This window comes from Entelurus aequoreus, linkage group LG13 (assembly GCF_033978785.1).
Source record: "Entelurus aequoreus isolate RoL-2023_Sb linkage group LG13, RoL_Eaeq_v1.1, whole genome shotgun sequence".
NCBI classification, from domain to species: domain Eukaryota; kingdom Metazoa; phylum Chordata; class Actinopteri; order Syngnathiformes; family Syngnathidae; genus Entelurus; species Entelurus aequoreus.
In genome coordinates, this window is record NC_084743.1 from 65657139 (window position 1) to 65669638 (window position 12500).

The window sequence follows — 12500 nt, forward strand, 5'->3', positions numbered from 1 at the left end:
AAATTACATTTTCTTGAATAAAAAAGAAAGTAAAACAATATAAAAACAGTTACATAGAAACTAGTAATTAATGAAAATGAGTAAAATTAACTGTTAAAGATTAGTACTATTAGTGGACCAGCAGCACGCACAATCATGTGTGCTTACGGACTGTATCCCTTGCAGACTGTATTGATATATAATGTAGGAACCAGAATATTAATAACAGAAAGAAACAACCCTTTTGTGTGAATGGGTGTGAATGAGTGTAAATGGGGGAGGGAGTTTTTTGGGTTTGTGCACTAATTGTAAGTGTATATTGTGTTTTTTATGTTGATTTAATAAAAAAAAATAAAATAAAAAAACGATACCGATAAAAAAACAAAACGATACCGATAAATGCTTTAAAATGTAATATTGGAAATTATCGGCCGATATTATCGGCATGCCGAAATTATCGGACATCTCTTGTATTTATTTATTTATTGTTGTGATTTTGTACGGTGTCCTTGAGTGCCCAGAAAGGCGCCTTATAAATAAAATGTATTATTGTTATTATTATTATTATTACTAAACAGTTACTAAGCAGTGGCACAAACATTCATGTCATTTCCAAAACAGAAAGTGCAAGATTGTCAGAGACATTTTAAAACAAGCTATAAGTGCACTTTTGTGCATGACGACACACAAGATATTTCAAGAAGTGTCACATAAAAATGAGCTGCATATCAAATAGTATATGTCCTACGGTGTTGATGTGGAAATAGTTGCTTCGGCATTTAGTTGGTGTGGCACCGAACGGAGATGTTGACATGATGTAAAGACATATTCCCGCTTGAAGCCAAATCACCGTCAGACGATCAGCTGTTTTTCTTGGGAATTAATTATTCCTCCATTTGTTACCAGATTCGCACCTTCTTTCTCTCGTATTACCACTCAAACCACACCGTTAGCATCACAGATAACGTTACCATGTCGCTACCTCTCGCTCTGCGGGAGCGTGTGACGTTGCACACGTGACAGTATGTGACGTATGTAAGAAGGTGCGCTTGTTTTAAAGTCTCTGTGAGAAGGAGAGACAGGAAAGAGTGAGAAACGCATGCAGTTTAACGCCCCGCAGCTAAAAGCAACAGCGTGAGAACGTATACGCGAATATCACGATATAGTCATTTTCTATATCGCACAGAGACAAACCCGCGATATATCGAGTATATCGATATATCGCCCAGCCCTAGTTGGAAGTAATGAATTGGGAGGAATTTGGAATATTTAGCCCTATGTCTGTGTCCAATCCTTCTAATCACCCACTGGCTACAGACCCTTAAAGCCTCCTTTATTATGCTTTAATTAGCAACGAAGCCAAGTTTCACATGGTAGTGAATCTGTCCCTTGTGCATTCATAACATGGCTGATTCTGAGTCGTGCTTCTCAGTATGTTGATTAGTACCTTTTGTCAAGTGTTCTCAATGACATCTATTGTTTAGTGCAGGGGTATCAAACTTGTTTTAGATGGGGGGGCCACATGGAGAAAAATCTACTCCCAAGTGGGGCCGGACTGGTTAAAATCACGGCACGATAACTTAAAAATAAAGACAACTTCAGATTGTTTTCTTTGTTTAAAAATAGAACAAGCACATTCTGAAAATGTACAAATCATAATGTTGTTGGGTTTTTTTTACACTTACAAGTCGCGGTTAACCCTTGTGTGGTGTTCGGGTCTGTGGGACCCGTTTTCATTTTTTATTAAAAGAAAAATGATACAATTAATTTATTTTTCAAACTGAGACTCACTGACTTTGGCTCATTTTCTGTGAAGACTTTCATTTTCTGGACCCGGGGCTGATAGAAGTGTGGAAATTGATGTTCTGTGTAACACACACACAGCAAGCCTAGACAGGAGGAGGACAGAGTGTAGGTACACAGAACATCAGAGGGTCAAAAGTGCGAGAAAATGAGAGCAGACAGTGTTGACAAAAAATGTTGCAACCTTGTGGGGGAACCGCAGGTGCAGAAACACAAAAGAAGAATCCCTGTGGGATGCAGAAACTGGCAGAGAAATTTTCAGTGCAACGTTCATATTGTTGTTACTCAGCCAGCGTTTGTGGGTCTGATGGACCCGTTGCATTTTGTGGCTTTTAATGCCTCACAATCAAACACTTTTATGTTAAAATACTGAACAGATGTTTACCTTATCCCAATTAGAGATGCGCGGTTTGCGGACACAACCGCGGACTGCGCGGATAATCCGCGGGTCGGGCGGATGCATGACGAAAAAAATTGATTTTAAATAGATTCGGGCGGGTGGCGGTTGAACCAATTCAGAAAAAAAAAATACATAGTTAAATGTTGTTACCCACATACGAAAAACGAGCCGCACTCTTTGAAACAGGCAATTATTCATAAGACACTGCTGCAGCTGTCACGCCAAATTTCTTCCCCCCTACAAAAACCTCCCCCCCATTTACTTCCGGGGCTTTGCCAATAAAGTCACAAAGTTGCCGGGGGTCCTTAACCCGCACGCGCCTGTACAAAAAAAACAATAATCGATTTCTTCCGATTCCAGCAGCTGTCAAAGACGAAGTATCCATCCAGCGACGGGCAGTCAAAGCCGAAGTGCTATCGATCGCTGTCAATGACGTAAGAGGAAACATGACCACGGAAGTAAATGGAAGGGGGGGTTGTAGGGGGAAGAAATTTGGTGTGGGGGAGGTTTTTGTAGGGGGAAGAAATTTGGTGTGACACAGCACACCACAACACGACAGAAGAAGAAGAAAAAAATAAAAAGATGGCAATGCCGACTGCAAACGTGGTACGCGACAAACTAAAAAAGGGAATACTAAAGACCAGGGAAAAAAAAAAAAAATAGTCAACACTTTCTTAATGGAAATGACAATAATATTATAATAATGATAAATAATAGCCTCTATTGCGTGGCCAAGAGATATTAATGCGTGGCACGCATTGAATGTCTCTGCTGCATTGGATCAGTCTCCTTTTTTTAACAGGAATGCCTTGCATCGTCTATATTAGATATATAACAACGGGTGGGTGGCGGGCGGTTGTGGTTTTGATAAAATGTTAGTTCGGGAGGATGACGACTTTTGTGATGCGGTTGCGGATGAAATAATTGCCTATCCGCGCATCTCTAATCCCAATAAACATCTGTTCAGTATTTTAACATAAAAGTGTTTGATTGTAAGGCATTAAAAGCCACAAAATGCAACGGGTCCATCAGACCCACAAACGCTGGCTGAGTAACAACAATACGAACATTACACAAGGGTTAATAGTATTCTACCTTTTAGGGTTGTACGGTATACCGGTCGGTTGGATTGATTGATTGAAACTTTTATTAGTAGATTGCACAGTACAGTACATATTCCTTACAATTGACCACTAAATGGTTGATTGATTGATTGAGACTTTTATTAGTAGATTGCACAGTACAGTACATATTCCGTACAATTGACCACTAAATGGTAACACCGAATAAGTTTTTCAACTTGTTTAAGTCGGGGTCCACTTAAATTGATTCATGATACAGATATATACTATCAGCATAATACAGTCATCACACAAGTTAATCATCAGAGTATATACATTGAATTATTTACATTATTTACAATCCGGGGGGTGGGATGCGGGGAGGTTAGGTTGGGTTGCTATCAGCATATTTCAGTCATCAACAGTTATATCATCTGAAAAAGGGACTAGCAGACTAATTAGGAGTCTTTGTTTGTTTACTACTACCAAAAGACAAGTTGTCTAGTATGTTCACAATTTTATTTAAGGACTTAACTGCAATAAGAAACATATGTTTAATGTACCCTAAGATTTTTTTGTTAAAATAATAATAATAATGCCATTTTTTTGTGGTCCTCTTTATTTAGAAAAGTATCAAAATAATTTTAGTACCGGTACCAAAATATTGGTATCGTTACAACACTACTACCTTTTATTTGTCGTTATTTATACTTTCTGAATAAGTTATGAGATAATGTTCATCAGTCAACTCATTGGTGTTAATTTTCTAACTATCAAGATAGAAACATATCAAAATCAAATTATAGGATGTTATTTATGTAGTTTGCTGGTTTTCCTCGACTGGTGCACTTACGGGGTTAATTTCTTTTTTACATATGTAGCATCATCTACAAAGATACAAATAATTGCTATTGTGACATCTAGTGGACACATTTAAACTGGCAGTTTCTTTCATTCAAAAATGTCGGCTCATTTTTATACTTACCAAACTCATCTTGCGGGCTGATAAAACCTGTTCAGGCCCGCGGTCCTTACGTTTGACACCCCTGCTTTAGTGCATGTTAGTTATTCAGTGTTTCCCACACATTCATTTATTTGTGGCGGCCCGCCACGAAAGAATTAAGGCCGCCACAAATTTTTATTTTTTTTATTTTTATTTTTTTGTCCTGTCCAGCTTCTCAGGCAAATCATATAGTTAATGTAGATGCCCATATCGGCTGTTCAGATTTACTTTACAAAAGAGAAGTGTAGGATCAAGATTTTTGGAGCTCTTTGTTCAGTGGATCAGATGTTTGATGAAGCTTTGTGTCTATCTACCACCACTACTGTTTTCTGTTTATTTGTTACTGACTGTGGCAAGACACCTCTGCCTCTGTTTCACTTTATGTTGCTGGCAAATAATATGGTTGTAGTAGTAGGCTAAAGTTAAATTATTTAGTATGCACTAATTAAAGGGGCAGAGCTTAAAGAGACATTTTAGCTTTTATATTTTTATAAGATGTATTTTTTGTAAGAACCACAATTAATAAATATATTTCAGTGAATAACTTATTGTTCAAATCTGTATATGAATATGTACATAAAGTGTTGTAATTATATTGTAAAATGGATGGATGGATGGACGGATGTTTAAAACAAAACAGTTATTATTAATTAGTAAGTATAAATTTTTGAGCCTTTTTAAAGAAAATCATATTGTAGTAAATTATGCAAATTACTCGATGATGTCATGGTGACCACGCCCATAGTCACGGCCATAGCCACGCCCCCACAGCCACAGGTATCTTGGCAATTTATGGGAAACACTGTTATTTGTTGGCTTGTTTGTTGGGCATTGATTATTTTCACAATATATTTTAAAACCAGGGATATTCAACTGAATTGTGTTGGGGGCCACGTTTCCAAAAAGCTAAGGACTGTATCACTGGACAAGTGATACAGATTGGATATTTTTTTTGCTTCAAATCTGATACTTTTCCATCAGATTTGAGGTAACCCGAATCTGAACATTTCAATAGTGACTGCAGTCCGAACGGCAATGAGACCTGTTTGCGACTTTTACATCATCTTTGGTCGAGCTACGTAATTCGTGTCATTGTTTTTGCAACTCTCTTCTTCTTCCTCCTGTAGTTTTTTTCTATCATCTGCCTACTTCCTCTCCACAAAAGCCACGACACAAACCCACTAACACATTGATCTGTGGTGTCCATATTTTCCCGTGTAGTATCAATCAAAGTGTATTTATATAGCACTTAATCACAAGTGTCTCAAAGGGCTGCACAAGCCACAACGACATCCTCGTCTCAGATCACACATCTGGGCAAGAAAAAACTCAACCCTGGTAGCCACTCCCTTGTTCATTTACGGAATCCGGTCAACTAACTTTGTTTTCACTTTATCCAACTGCGCATATACAGTAAGTGACGTCGCATTTATACTGGCGTCTGATAAATATTACGTTTTACTTAAGTCAGATTTGGTCCACGTTTGCCTGCAGTGTAAACCTGGACTACATTTTTTGATATTTTTTTACCAGCTGACTGTTTAGATTTCAAGTAAAATGTGATCTTTATCAGACTCCAGTATAAACGCGCACTACCCCCTAATGTGGCCTCGACGTCCCTTCCATGCACAGTTTAAAGAAGTGAAAAGAAAGGAAGTTGAGCAGATTCCGTAAATCAGGGCTACATAATGAGGAGGGCCGCAGTTTCAGAAGCCCCAGGTCTCAGGGGCCGGACATCAAAATGTGGATGTTTCTTTAGAAAGTGCCTCCGCAGGTTATATTCTTTTGAGACTGCGTTTACCTATTTAGTTACCAAATTTTCTGGACTATAAGGCGCACTTAAAATCCTTTTTTTTTTCTTCTCAAAACTCGACAGTGCGCCTTATAACCCGGTGCGCCTAATGTACGGAATAATTCTGGTTTTGCTGACTGACTTCGAAGCAATTTTATTTGGTACTTGGTGTAATGATAAGTGTGACCAGTAGATGGCAGTCAAACATAAGAGATACGTGCAGACTGCACTATGATGGCAATAAGACTCAAGCAAACAACACCAACATGTTATATGTTCCATTGAAAATATACAACATTACACACGGCGCTCAGAAATCTATCAAAATGTTTTAGTACGACTTTGGTAAGCTATGAAGCCGAACCGCTTGATGTGCTTCAACACACGAGTATTATTATGGTGTGTGTATAAGGTAAGACATTATCTGGAGTTTTGTTTCGCAATATTATGCAAAAGCAACTTTTCTTACCTTCTTGTACCTGCTGATGTGTATTTGGGATCTGCATAAATCCTGAAAACTTGCGCTCGTCCGCCTTTGTAGTCTGTACCGACTCCGTAGTCGATAAGCTTCTCCTTTTTCTCTATCTCCTTGTTATGGGACATTCATCCTCCGCTGTTGCCATTTCTAATATAAAGTAGTGTAAAGTTCTTTCTTACTTATATCTGTCAGTAAACTCGCCATGAAAGCGCTAAAACATACCGGTGTAGTGAGTTTACATTATTCACCTGAGGAACTTTAGTTATTAGAGTTCCAGTCGGACGTTTTTTCACGGGACGCATTTCCGGTGTTGTTGTTTCTGGATGAGGAGACGCTGCTCGGTTATTGATTGATTTAAGGCTTATTGGCGCTCTGTACTCCTCCCTACGTCCGTGTACACAGCGGCGTTTTAAAAAGTCATAAATTTTACTTTTTGAAACCGATACCGATAATTTTGAAACCGATACCGATAAGTTCCGATATTACATTTTAAAGCATTTATTGGCCGATAATATCGGCAGCCCGATATTATCGGACATCTCTAATGTAGGCAAATACGCCAGAGCGTACACGCCATTTACGGTCTTTCAACAATTATTACGTCGGAATCAAGATATATATTATATGTATATATATATCTTCATATATTACTTATATCTCATTATTTGTGCACTATTGACTAGTGATGCACCAAAAATTCAGCCGTGGAAAAAATACTTTTCTCACTGAAACCGGATGTTGTTATGACGTATCTACTTCCGCTGGTGGGCTGCGTCTTTCCCTGCGCACACGAATGATGTAGCTCCACCAAAGATGACGTAAAAGTCGCAGTCCGGTCGCCTTCAGGTGCCATTTGGAAAAACATCAGATTACAATCGGATTTGGACTACCTCCTGATGAGGCCTGAATCTGATGCAAAAAATATCAGATTTGAAGCAGTTTGAAATCTTTAGACTGGCAAAATTTTTCCGCTTTGTGTCAGTCGAGGGTAGAAAAAAACAGATTTGGTGTGCAGTGTAAATTCGTCCGTCCAAATGATGAAAAAGCAAGTACTGAAAATTAGACCTCGAGAAACAATACTAAATACGTTACTGACTGCATCAGAAGTAAACACCTTAGTTACATAAATCACAAATGTGTAAAAAAGGGAGAGGCCTTAAAGAAGTGACTTGAGATACACCTCGGTTATGTAAATAACAAGTTTGGACCCCTATATAGCTAGGTGAAAAATATTTTTGCAAAGATACACTACCGTTCAAAAGTTTGTGGTCACATTGAAATGTCCTTATTTTTGAAGGAAAAGCACTGTACTTTTCAATGAAGATAACTTTAAAATAGTCTTAACTTTAAAGAAATACACTCTATACATTGCTAATGTGGTAAATGACTATTCTAGCTGCAAATGTCTGGTTTTTGGTGCAATATCTACATAGGTGTATAGAGGCCCATTTCCAGCAACTATCACTCCAGTGTTCTAATGGTACAATGTGTTTGCTCATTGGCTCAGAAGGCTAATTGATGATTAGAAAACCCTTGTGCAATCATGTTCACACATCTGAAAACAGTTTATCTCGTTACAGAAACTACAAAACTGACCTTCCTTTGAGCAGATTGAGTTTCTGGAGCATCACATTTGTGGGGTCAATTAAACGTTAAAAATGGCCAGAAAAACATAACTTTCATCTGAAACTCGACAGTCCATTCTTGTTCTTAGAAATGAAGGCTATTCCACAAAATTGTTTGGGTGACCCCAAACTTTTGAACAGTAGTGTATGCCAATGTCTTTACAGTGCTCCAAATTCCTTTGAAACAATAGGAGCATTTTAGTGTTTTTAGGAATTTTTAGTTTTGATGGTGTCATTCTCAGGCCAGATTTAGCCCCCTGGCCGCCATTTGAATGACCGTGCCATAGACACACCTGTTGCATCATAGATAATGCAGTGTATGTATGTTTAAGTAATGTATGTGCATAGGCATGCACACAGAATAATAAAGCCAGCTATTGACCTGTAGTACCCTTTCATGGTTGCTTTTGTCCTTGTTGCACTTTGCTTTGGACGAGTGGTAAACACTTCAGGAGAGCAGACTTTACCTACTCATTAAATGTTCTAGTAGATCCTAACATGTCCAACTTGGAATAGTCGAGCAGTTTTGCAAACAAAAACAAAATACAAGGCTTTTGAGCAGTTCATAAATGTTTTTTGGATTTTGTTGCCATTTGATTTGTATACTGTTCTCCTTTATGTAATTATTTCCTGTTTTGATTTTCCTTGTAAAGGTAAGAATAGACAATATTTTTAGAAGCAATTTTCCAAACATTAATTGTGGAGTTATTGTTGCCATAAAAAAAAAATTGGCTTACAATAATATAGCCCAACTTCCAAGGCTGACATGACACATGTTAACTTTAATAGAGATCGTTCCAGCATCCTACACATTATTAGATATACTGTATTTTCCGGACTATAGAGTGCACCTGTATATAAGCCGCACCCACTAAATTTGAGAAAAATAACAATATTTTCATATATGAACTGCATTTGACTATAAGCCGTAAATATACACGTTGTAAAATGAGTTTTTGTAAATTTTTATTTACAGACAATGATTTTATAAGGAAATATGTGACCAAAAAAATTGTCATTGATATCATGCTTTCAAAAGCCGGTTCAATTTTCAGAGAGACACATCGCCATGGAAACCTTGCGCCGTCGACCTTAAGATAGGAGGACATCAAAACATAAAAAGATAGTCTGCCCACTCACTAGTTTATCTGTGCAGCTGATGTCCTTGGAAAGGTAATTCACTCGTGGGCAACAACATTTGAATAGAAACATTGTAATATATTTAGACTTAAGAATAAGTATCTAACAAAAGATGTCAAAGTACAGAGAGTATTTTCAATTGCCCTTCTTTGTAGCTCCAGAGGTTGATCGTTATACTGTCGCACTTGAACCTGTAGCCTTAGCAACCCTCTAACTTGGACAAACAAAGAAAATGTCCTGAAATGGCCTCAAAACAGATTGTACCATTTATTAGGTAAATAAAACATATGTTATTGCACTAACCACAAGTTAACCAAAACCTTGTTTGATTAAACAGCAAATTCATAAAGGCTTGTTTTTTTAATGTAGTAACTTCTCTAATTGTGATTACAACCAATACAGAAGAAGAACACAAGGAGGACAGATGTTGTATGGCTACATGTCCTACAAAAGTGTGTAAAATGTACAGTGCATGTACATGTTTACCTGTGTACTGTTCATGTGCAATGAACCTCGGGGACAGAACATTGTTTTCCATGCTAATTGACCTTCTGGGACATCATTACATAAAAAAGCTGCTATACTGTAGACACTGTAAAACAGGGGTGTCCAAAGTTTTTCCACTGAAGACCGTAAATTGAAAAATTAAAGCATGCGGGGGGCCATTTTGCTATTTTTCATTTTCAAACCATAACAAAATATATGGAATTTTTTTTTTACCTTTAGGGCTCCCGGGGACCATAAAGGGTCTCAGTCATTAAAATGTTAAAAATAAATCAAATTATTATTATTTTTTAATTATTTAACGCTTACAGTACATCTCTATATCAACTTCAGGTTGATATGTAATAAAAAAAATGGTTTTATGCCTTTTTTGTCATAGACAACTTTGTTTTTTATAGTAAAACTGAAATATGCAGTATTTAGTAATTAAAACCATAAAAGATCAATAATGCAGTACACCATTGATTTTAATTCACTATTATTTTTTGAGTAATCACAGTGTAAAGATAAATACAATCCCACTCCAAAAGGTGCCCCACTCATAAAGTGATAAATTTTTATTTTTTTTAATTTTTTTAACTTTCAACACTTAAGTTACGAGATCAACTTCAGATATATCTGTCGATTTTGCGTTTAAACTATTATTTGGTTTGTTTTATGGTCTTTTGTCAAATACAACTTTGATGTTTTTGTATTGCAACCACACAATATATGCAATATTTTTTCCACAAAAACATTTTAAAGTAAAGTTTTTGAAGTAATTGGAGCCTTGAAAATGATTAATTATAACATTGATTTTTTTTAAATAATTTTTTTGAGCGATGGCAAAAAAAACCAACCAAAAACCAGCCTGCATGACAGCTTTGTGTCAAGATTGCAACTTTTTCTCGTTAGATTTCACCTCATTCCACTTTTTTAAATGTTTTTTTTAATTTTTGCAATAGCATTTCCAGAATGTGTGGCGGGCTGGTAAGCAATTAGCTGCGGGCCGCAAATGGCCCCCGGGCCGCACTTTGGACACCCCTGCTGTAAAACATACCAGGCTAATGCCAATAAAAAAATGTCAGTGTCTTTGGTCAGTGCCCACTCATCATGCATAGGGATGGGTACCTCCCACATTTGAAACAATAGCAGGGCTGTACACTTAGCTTTTTCACTAGGAGCACAGATGCTACTAAATGAAAAAAAATGTAGTAGTGCACAGAAACATTTTAGTAGTACAGAAAAAAATGAAGTACAATATGAAATGTCCTAAATAACACAATTTTACTATTAACACTGGAAGTACACAGTAACACATGTGCACTCACACATATAAACACTATAGGGATGCAACGGTATACAAATGTCCCGATGCGATATTATCACGGTATTAAGGCCACGGTACGATACCATTGTGGTACATTTTAAAAAATAAAAAAAATACAAAAATAAGACTTAGTTTCTCAATGCCATAGTGTGCAAAATGAAATGGCTGGAATGTTTAGGATAAACAAACTTACTGTAATTGAACACAAACATAATGCTCAAATGTTCCAACCATATTTATGAATGGGTTATACTTGTATCGCACTTTTCTACCTTCAAGGTACTCGAAGCGCTTTGACACTGTTTCCACGTTCACCCATTCACACACACATATTCACACACTGATGGTGGGAGCTGCCATGCAAGGCCCTAACCACGACCCATCAGGAGCAAGGGTGAAGTGCCTTGCTTAAGGACACTTATATTGATCGTGCCAAGAAGACACTTTTGTCAGGTACTTTGTACGTGGTGTACAAAGTGCTTCTTAGGGGCCATTTGCCATTCGTCGTACATTGTAAAATAAACAGAATTTTTTTTTTAAATAGAGTAAAAAAAGCATAATATTACAATAAAAAACTGATATATTGATATCTATAAATTAGGGTTGTACGGTATACCGGTATTAGTATAGTACTGTGATACTAATGAATAATGATACCCAAACTGTGGTATCATCCAAAACTGATGTAAAGCATCCAAACAACAGAATAATTAAGTGATTATTATATTTTAACAGAAGTGTAGATAATCTAGAACATGTTAAAAGAGAAAGTAAGCAGATATTAACAGTAAATGAACAAGTACATTAATAATTCATTTTCTACCACTTGTCCTTAATAATTTTGACAAAATAATAGAATGAGAAATGACACAATATGTTACTGCATATGTCAGCAGCTAAATTAGAAGCCTTTGTTTGCTTACTTACTACTAAAAGACAAGTTGTCTTGTATGTTCACTATTTTATTTAAGGACAAACTTGCAATAAGAAACATATGTTTAATGTACCCTACCATTTTTTTGTTAAAATAAAGACATTAATGCCATTTTTTGTGGTCCCCTTTATTTAGAAAAGTACCGAAAAGTATCGAAATACATTTTGGTACCGGTACCGGTACCAAAATATTGGTATCAGGACAACACTACTATAAACCAAAGATTTGTCTTTAAATTTGGGCTGTCAAATGACTATTTTATAAATCAGATCATTCATGTTTTGGAATTTGGATTGATCATGATTAATCACAGGTGATTACTCGCTTGCATGCTTCAACTTTACTGAAGAAAAGACCTCAATATTTGTACTCAAATCCATTTTTATTGTCAGAATGTCATCCACATTAAAAAAAAGGCCCCTCCTAAAAAGAGTAAACAAACATTAATACAAGTTATTTTTGCCCGCGGCCC

At 36.7% G+C, this 12500-nt stretch overlaps 1 protein-coding gene across 1 annotated transcript in view; it reads left to right on the plus strand.

Annotated features, from left to right (window-relative positions):
* The window catches only part of porb (P450 (cytochrome) oxidoreductase b), a 65454-nt gene that overhangs the window by 1047 nt on the left and 51907 nt on the right, over nucleotides 1–12500 (plus strand). The window lies entirely within an intron of this gene.